This window comes from Melanotaenia boesemani, chromosome 2 (genome assembly GCF_017639745.1).
Source record: "Melanotaenia boesemani isolate fMelBoe1 chromosome 2, fMelBoe1.pri, whole genome shotgun sequence".
Classification (NCBI taxonomy): domain Eukaryota; kingdom Metazoa; phylum Chordata; class Actinopteri; order Atheriniformes; family Melanotaeniidae; genus Melanotaenia; species Melanotaenia boesemani.
In genome coordinates this window covers 20038389-20047537 of record NC_055683.1, presented here as the reverse complement: position 1 = coordinate 20047537, position 9149 = coordinate 20038389, and positions in this window count along the sequence as shown.

The window sequence follows — 9149 nt, the reverse complement described above, 5'->3', positions numbered from 1 at the left end:
TTTAGAGACTGCACAGTCAAGAATGTCACTTTTCATGTTTGTCCCTTCCCACAGTGAAACACATATACCCAAAGGAGGAGGCATGAAGAGGAAGTGACCTGATGTACTACAAATTCAAAACCTGTATTCTGAGGTCCTGAGATGATCCTCTCCCACATCACATGACAGTAACGCTCCTGTGCTTATCCTGTAATTCAGCTCAAGCCCAGACAGCCTCTTGAACCTCACACCTGGAAGCTTTAATACTCATAATGTACAGTGGTGTGGTGGTTAGCACCACAGCCCCACAGCAAGAAGGACTGTCTCTCTGCGTTGGCCCTGGGATGGACTGGTGACCCTTCCAGGGCGTACCCTGCCTCTCACCTCCTAAAATGCTGGATTAGGCTCCAGCTTCCTGTGGCCCTTAATGGACGAAACAGTACAGATAATGGATGGATAGATTGATGAGGTGATCAGATGCAAGCAGACGTCAGCCTAGACAGGATAAGACCCCCCCATAGGGTCGCATGTTATAAAAACCACAAGGGTTCTTTCTGTAAGGGAGTTATTGTTTTATATCATAAAGTTAAACATGTTTTTGTCTATCAAAGAACTATTGTAAAATGCTGACAAACACTGAATAAACTAATTCAATACAACATTCTTCTCTGTATGCACTCTGGGGGAAACTGGAGCCTGCAGTCTGACACTTTGGTAATCAGGAAGTCTGCTTCTGCCTACATAACCAAATTAAATGGCTTTCAAAAGTGTCATTAAGAAAGATCCAAATGCGAGCTAATATGCAGGAGGCAGGCGGATGAAGAAAAATTATAAAATGTGTTTTTTTTTTATTAAAGTCACTGCAGTGGTAGGAAACCTGGAACATGAAAAAAAGGTAGGAAGAAAATGTTGATCAAGGCATGACCTAAAAAAAAAAACAATAAGTAAATATTAATCATAACATGACAAGAACTTGCAAACCCACAGGCAGGAAGTATGACAACAGCTCTTACAAAGTAAAAAGGAAATATGAACATGAGTCAGAAGAATTACAAAACCATTAGAGGTAGAAGTTAGAGCTAAAACGTAAACAGATGTCAGCTCAAGAAAGCAAAAAACCAAAATCCAAGCTCAAAATACAAAGACCACAGACCATCACAGTGGCAGAAATGGAAAGGGAAGCATTATCACCATTAAAACAAAACAAAACAAAGCAGTAACAAACGATTCAATCTTTTGACCTTACATGACCCTGCATTTGACATATGCATTCGTAAGTGGAGAAAAATTATCAAAACCATTTATAGTCAGTAAAAACAACTTACTCAAGAAATGCTGCATTAAATAATCTTCTAACAGTCACAAACTCACTCAGTACCGTGTGACTTTAAAGTTTGCGCAGCACAAACTGCAAAGGGCTGTTCATACTATTATGTGCTTACGTAACTGGCATTGAAATGTCATCTACAACCCATTCGTACAATTATTCTCAAGCTGACTAATGCTGTTTAATACAGATAACACCACCGACGCATCTCTGACTCTTTCTAACATTGTTAACACTGCCGCAGTGCAAATTCTGATCATTCTGCAGCGAACAGCTAGTGTATTCTCTTAATTGTAGATCTATCATGTTGTGCATGATGAGGTCAAATCAGTAATTTTATGCTGACTGAATAGACCACCTTTAAAAACTTTTTTTTTTTTGGTTTGTTTGTTTTGCATATTATTTAATATGATATTAATAATTTTCAAGTAATTTATTTTTGCTCATGTGATTGCAGATAGTTGATTTACAGAAAAAAAATAATGTTGCACTAGTACAAGTAAGATAATTTTAGGAATTGATAATTTATTACCTCCGTGTGCTGTAGTATAAAATTGAATTTTTACAGTATGTAAAAAGCTCAAAAAATTTCCCTCTCTATTTGTTATTGGCCTATTCTACACAAGTAGAGGAGCCAGACACACCTAAAAAACTCTTAAAGCTCAATCTCTGTTTTGATTTACTTACATCAAATAAATTCTCAAACATCCAGTTCAATACAAGCAAAAACAAGGACCCTTCATCTAAATCGCTCCAACTACAGGTCAAAAACTTGAGTCCTGAATTGAAATTCAGTCTAGTAAGGGTCGGCCCCATCCTAACTCAGCTCTTCAACAGATCTCTGGAGCTGAGTGAAGTCCCCTCCTGCTTCAAGTGCTCCACCACCATTCCAGTTTCCCAACAAAACCCACCATCACAGGATGAATGACTATAGGCCTGTTGTTCTGAAAAATCTGTAGTTAAGAAGTCCTTTGAACACCACCTAAAGTCCCTCACAGGAAACCTGCTGGACCCCCTACAGTTTGCCTACCAGGCAAACAGGTCTTTGGATGATGCAGTAAACATGGGACTGCATTACATCCTGCAGCACCTGGATCATCCTGGGACCATCCTGTTTGTGGACTTCAGCTCTGCATTCAACATCATCATCCTTCACTCCCTCTGCACCAAACTGTCCCAGCTGACTGCGCCACCTGCCTTCTTCAAGTGGATTCTCAGTGTTCTTACTGACAGGTGATTAGCACTGGTGCTCCCAGGGATTTGTCCTCTCTCCACTGCTCTTCTCCTCTACACCAATGACTGCACCTCCATGGACCCCTCTGTGAAGTTCATGAAGTAGGAGCAAAACATCAGCTCACCCCCAAGAAGGCCCAGCAGTGAATGTACTGTGGGTTTGGAGCTGCGACCAAGCAGGACAAGACAGACTGCAGTGTAACTGAGGACTGCACAGCACATCATTAGAAAACCTCTGCCCTCTACTTAGGACTTGTACTCCTCCAGGATTCAAAGGAGGACAGGAGACATCACAAAGCACTCCTCTCACCCTGCACACAGTGTTGCTGAAACTGCTCCTGTCTGGCAGGCACCTCAGAACCCTGCAGACCAGGACTAACAGGCACCAGAACAGCTGCAGTCACTGTATTTAACAGATAAACTGCTAACCTGTTGCACAATCCAACATCCATTTTATACCAGTCCTCTACTGCATCTACTGTATGCAGTGTATATTGATTTGATATTTGTAGTTGTAATTTGTATTTGTACATATTGTTTATAGTAGACACCACTATGTAAGAGTCTTTTTCACATTACTTCCTACTTATTTTATTCCTTTACTTATTTAATTAGTTTTCACTTATCCTAATATTTCCACTAGACTGACAAAATCTGCCAGCAAAAAAAAAAAAAAAAAAAAAAAATCCTCATATGTGTTCATATTTGGCAAATAAATCTGATTCTGATTCTAAGTGCTTTCTAAAAATGAATCTATAGATTCAGATTCAGATTCAGAAGACTATAAATCTCAGTGGTCAATTTATTTGCTGTCAGTTTTATTCATTAAATAAATAGAAGGTTTAGGATCTTTAATGTGCATATAATGACTAAGACAGCAACAGAGAATGTTATATTTGCATTTGTAATTCATGATGACCAGCAAAGCAGGCTCTCAAAGAACTCAGTGTAGGAGGTTTGAATCTTGAGTTAGTACTGTAAGGCAAAACTTTTTTCCTTCAGCAGCCTTAAATTTATTTTTTCCCTTTGCCATATGTGATCCAGTATGATGTTTTCAGTCTCTCCTGCACTGAAAAGATGCCAGACAGAGGCCCTTGAGAAAGTCAGTCACTTTCCTTTTGTGTTGCAAAGCAAGAATACATCCCTTCATTAGACAGGCATCTCCTGACAGCACTTCATGCCTCCACTGCCTCTTTGACAGCTGAGCGTGTGCACAAGCTCCCACCTACGCATTGCTCATGCATGGCTACTGGTGCTGTGTCACGAACACATGTCACAAACATATATTGACCATCTTCAAATAAACATACACAGAAATCAAAATTAATATTGACCAAAGCAGAGAAGCAACCAGAGCAGCTAAACCTCTAATTACATTATGTAGTCTGAATTTACATTGCACTGTATTGACATGCATTATTTATTCCTCTAACAGTTTGTATATGAACCCAGCCACAGTTTAACAGGATTTATTAGAAAACTCGATAAATCATGTGCATAAAGTATTGTGATTCTGAAGGGTAAGTTCACTCAGTACTTCAGTGTTATGAGCTGACAGGCCTCATCTGGCAAATTACTTGCAAAATTGTTGCACGATCTGTTACTGCAAGCAAGTTTTCCTGTAGGAAAGCAACAAGATTGGTTTGATTTAAAGCAATAAACATTATTTGCAGGTCTGCAGTCAGCCTTCAACGGTGCTGCAAGAATCAGAGCCTGAGATTAAAAATCCAATCCACAAGGCCATTTGTGATGTGAGCCCAGGAACGGCTGACGTCTAATTCATAATGTAACATCCCTTCAGGTACCGAAACAGAACTATGCCCATGCATTCATCCCCAAAACAACAGATACAACAGCAGTGGCAATGAGAAGACAAAGTGAAATCAATGTGCTGTTATCTGATTCAGTGAAGAACAACAGAAATTTGCACCCACACTTTCTCCGGGCTTATAATCATGCAACAACTAGAGGGGGTTCAGTTTACAATTATTACAGGGGAAATTCAAAAGAAAAAAATGTTTTGCACTTATTATTGCACGCAAATATGTCGTATTTCAAGCTTTGCTGCTCTTCATCAGATAAGTTTACAAAACATATCATGATGCCAGCCTTGCTATGAGGTAATGGGAGCAGAGTCTCCAGACAAAATGTCTCTACAAAAAAATAATGTAGCTACAGAAGTGGATAGAAATTATAAAAGATAAAATCTGTGTCTGCATGTGGTTATGTTTATGCAGTTTTCAAGTAGCCAAATCCTCTGCACCTAAATCTCAGGCTCAAGCTGATATAACAGCTTAATACACCACTATGACATCATCAGGGCTTTTTAGGTCACTGCTACAGATGACCTACACCACTGTTTTATCACGGCTTCTTGTGACAATTAAAATGTTATTTATGCATTTAACCAGCAAATGCTTATTTCATATTGCTTTTACATGGAGTTTAAAGAAATGTTGCTATTGTGTGGAGATAAATGTGTAAATATGTGCTCCTAATCACATGCTGCAAGCTACCTTTAATGCTACAGAAATGATTATCATTTGGAGGAAAAAGTCTCATAAACAATCATCTGTGGTCGTGGTGAAGAGTAAAAACCACTGCAAGACCCAAATGTGTATTTACCAAGAAGTTAAACATACAGCTAGAACCAGAGATGTAAACTATTAAAGCTATTAATTATGAACTACAATATTAAAACAGTAACAGTAAAAGTTGGCAGGAGAGCCTACAAGGAGCCTTATTGCTTTTATGCATAACATCATGATCCAGGTTTGCAACCACTTGATTAGATCAGACAGTAATTTATTAGATTTTTGTATAAAATCATAACATGCTCCGGACACTAGATGGGAAATAATACCTCCAAGTACATAATGTTTATATTTCTTCATCTTCTGCAGCAGCTTATGAACAATACCACATCAACACAGAAAATGATGCAGTGTCAGATGATGCATTGTATCAATTTCAGATGGCTGCTCAGCACATGCAAAAGGACAAAACAATTAAATCACAACCTTTTATTAAAACATAAGGGGAGCAATACAGTAAGAAAAAACCCCATTTGCAAACCACATGAGAATTAACTTTAAAAAAAAGAGAGTGGAGTGATAAGAAGTTATGAGTAAAATGTCTTGTCTTAATTAGCCTCCTTGGGCATTTTTTTTTTTCTTTTTATAATATGCTGGCAGCTGCCTGACATTTTCCTTCTGCCCAGTCATTGCAATACTTATGTTCCACTGACCCCAGATGGTTTTTTATTCTCTGTTTGTGGACCAGTTGCCTGTGACTTAGAGGCCCTCTAAATTAAGAATTTGTTCACAGAGCTGACTGTTAACAATGAAATACCTTCTATTAATTAAACATGTGCAAGTATACATAATAGTATGCTTATAGTTATGTTAACCTGTAGCTAACCACAAGCACACTGGAAATGTTTTTACACTTTTGGGGGATTCAATGCTTCTTTAAATGGTGCCATTCAAACAAGTTTTAGTCTTTAAAGACAAATAAAGGTTTCAACAAAAGAAACATGTAGCCTGTGGGGGCATGAAACTCATGTGACTTTTAGGCAACTAAAAATTGTTTTTCTTCATGAGTTTAACATCACAGAATAACAAACAAGAGTGTTGTGCATAGCAGGTTCTGTAAGGCTATTGAAGATAAAGTGGACAGGCTGTAAAACATCTTGTGGGTGGATGAGACACACACAGAACTTTTTTATTTTTTTTTATTAAAATTAGATTAATGATGTTGTGTTTAGAGAAAATGAAATCATGTTCAAGATAACAATTTGATTCCATCTGTGAAACATGTGGTGGTAGTATCATTATTTGGGATTCTTTTGCTTTATCTGGGCCTGGACATCTTCACATCATTGATCAATGAATTCTATATTGTTCCAAATTCTTAAGGAAAATATCAGAACATCTGTCAGTGAAGTGAATCTCTGGAGTAAGTGGATTATACAGTAGGATAAGAACATTAAACACAAAATTTCCTACCACAAGAAGAAAATTAATATGATTCTGTGACCAAGTCATGAAAAGATATAATATTAATCTGACCGGTATGTCATGAAAGTACCTGAAGAGAACAGTAGTTCACATGGGGAAAAACCATAACCAGTCCAGATCTGAAGCTGTGCTCTATGAGATAATGGACAGAAATTCCTCTGAGTTCATATGCAAGACTAATTAGCAGTTACCGGAAATGTCTGGCTACAGTTTATGCTGAACAAAGGACGGGTTATGCCAATACTACATAGTGAAATGCACACTTTTACTCCTAACAAACATGTAACCTATTCATTTTCCCAATACATAGTTGTGTGAGAATCCATATGTATGAAGAAATATAGAAAAAGTTCACAAACTTTCAAGAAGCACTTTGTGTGCTGGTTTTCATTCTTGAAGAAATAGGAATTTTACAAGTCTAATGATTAGTCACATTGTAATCAATACTTTAAAACCAGCCCAAAAATAAATATAAAAATAGTCTATATCCACTCTGGTTAAATTCAGTGTTGTACAGAGGATATGGAAGAATTACAAAGTGAAACCACCTCTAAAAATAACTTTCATTTTCTATCAACCAAAGGGCCTCCCTTACAGCAGAAGGTGAGAAATAAGTTTGCGTAGAGAAAGCCAATGGTGGCGGTGTGCAATATGTGAAATTACAGCTATTGATCTACAGTGCTGGGGAATGCATTTCCTCTGTGCTTGGATGCATTATTAAGGGGGACGCTGTTCACCACCACAGGTGGGCAGGCAGGCAGACTTTAACACAAACAAAGCAATAGTGTGCAAGATTGTGACAAAAACTACTAGCTGTTGATTTTTTTTTCTTTATTTATTTGCTTTTATAAGATTAATACTCTCAGCCTCAGCACCACACAGTAGCTACTGCTGTCATATTTAGCTAAATGAGTTGTAGAACAAGAAAATCATTTCATCCAAACCAGATTATTTTTTAATGCACTACTGTGGCTAACATCATTAGAAATTCAACTCTTGTCACATTTTTTTAAATCACTTTATAACACAGTTTACTTTCAGGCTGAAATTGTGGCATCAGGCAGAAGATGTTTATTTGAGTGACAGGAACAGGCTTCAAAATAACTGGGGGCTTTAAATGTCTTTATGAACAAGGCAGCAAGGAGTAGGTGATGATGCAGAGATAGAGCATGTTTCTGAGGACGACAGACAGGTTTTTTTTATTGCTCCAAGACTTGTTTGTGTGGGAAGTCTTGAATAATGAATTCAGATTTTAGGTATTTTGCAATGCTCCTTTGTTCCAGAGTAGATTATGTCTGGGCTTTTGTGCCTGATTATACTGTATTTACAAACTGATGAAATCTGTCCACACAATAGAAATGCTGCTACTCATTTTTTCTATTCATCTCATAGGAATAACCTTTTCTGGAAGTGTTTACTGATATGGAAGCATTTATGAGTGCACTTTGCAAACAACTGAAAAACTCTTTATGTCACTAGGCAAAGATTAGCATGGGTGCTATGGCGCAGCAATGGCAAAAGCTGCTTCATTTCATCTGTTGCAGTATTACTCCGACATGTAAGAATTAAAAATGTCATGTTGCACGACTTATCATTTAGTTATAGGCTTTTGTGCTTTCATCTTTTAGCTGGAAGTATTACTGTTATTGTTTATGTTCTCTGCTTGTTCTAGTTACTCTTGGATCCACAAAAGATTTATTAAAATGATGTGACATGCTTCATTTTATCCTTGACCTGTGTTTTCCTGCTACTTCATTTCCATCCTATGGTTCCTCCATAGCATCTCTTTATGGACAGTTACATCACTTCAGTATTTTTCCCATGACTTATATGCACAAAGTCAAAAGCTTGAAAAGAATAGTGTCTGGCTTCTGTGTGCTTCTGATTCTGTCATCATCAACTCATCAACTTTGGATTATGAACACACAGTAAAGTCACTAAACCTCTCCCCGATTTCATTCCTCTTAGATTTTGTTGCATCACTTAAATGGGTTCTAATCCACAGAAAAGGTTTGGGGGACAATAAATAAACAATACATAATGCTGGGAACACTAAGTTATGTCACAGTTTTAACACTAAACTTTCCTGATTCACATAAAAATTGCAACATAAAACTGATGAGCTGACTTTTTGAAAGAAAAAGCTGTTATGTAATGATCAAACATAGGTGGCGACTTAAGGATGAGATGAATGAGCATGCTGTCTGTACAGCACACGGTTTTAACTATAAAAGTTCCCATCAAGTAATTCATATAAGTGGTACCATGACAGGTCAAAGCACACATTTCTAAAGCAAACAAACAAATCAACATGCAAGAAAAATACACAAAATCACATACACTGACTTACCCCGGAGGTATTATTGTCGACAAAAGCAAGCCAAGGAAGACAATGTGTCAGTAAGTGCGGAGGTGAGCACCATTCAGCAGCTTTTAACCTGATCTTGAAAAGCCAAGCCAAGGCAAGGCAAACATATTTGTATAGCACATGTCATGTACAAGACAATTTAAAGTGCTTACATTAAAACATAAAAGCATTACAGCGGGGTGCAGGGAGCAATAACAAGTGCATTAAAAAACAAATTTTTTAA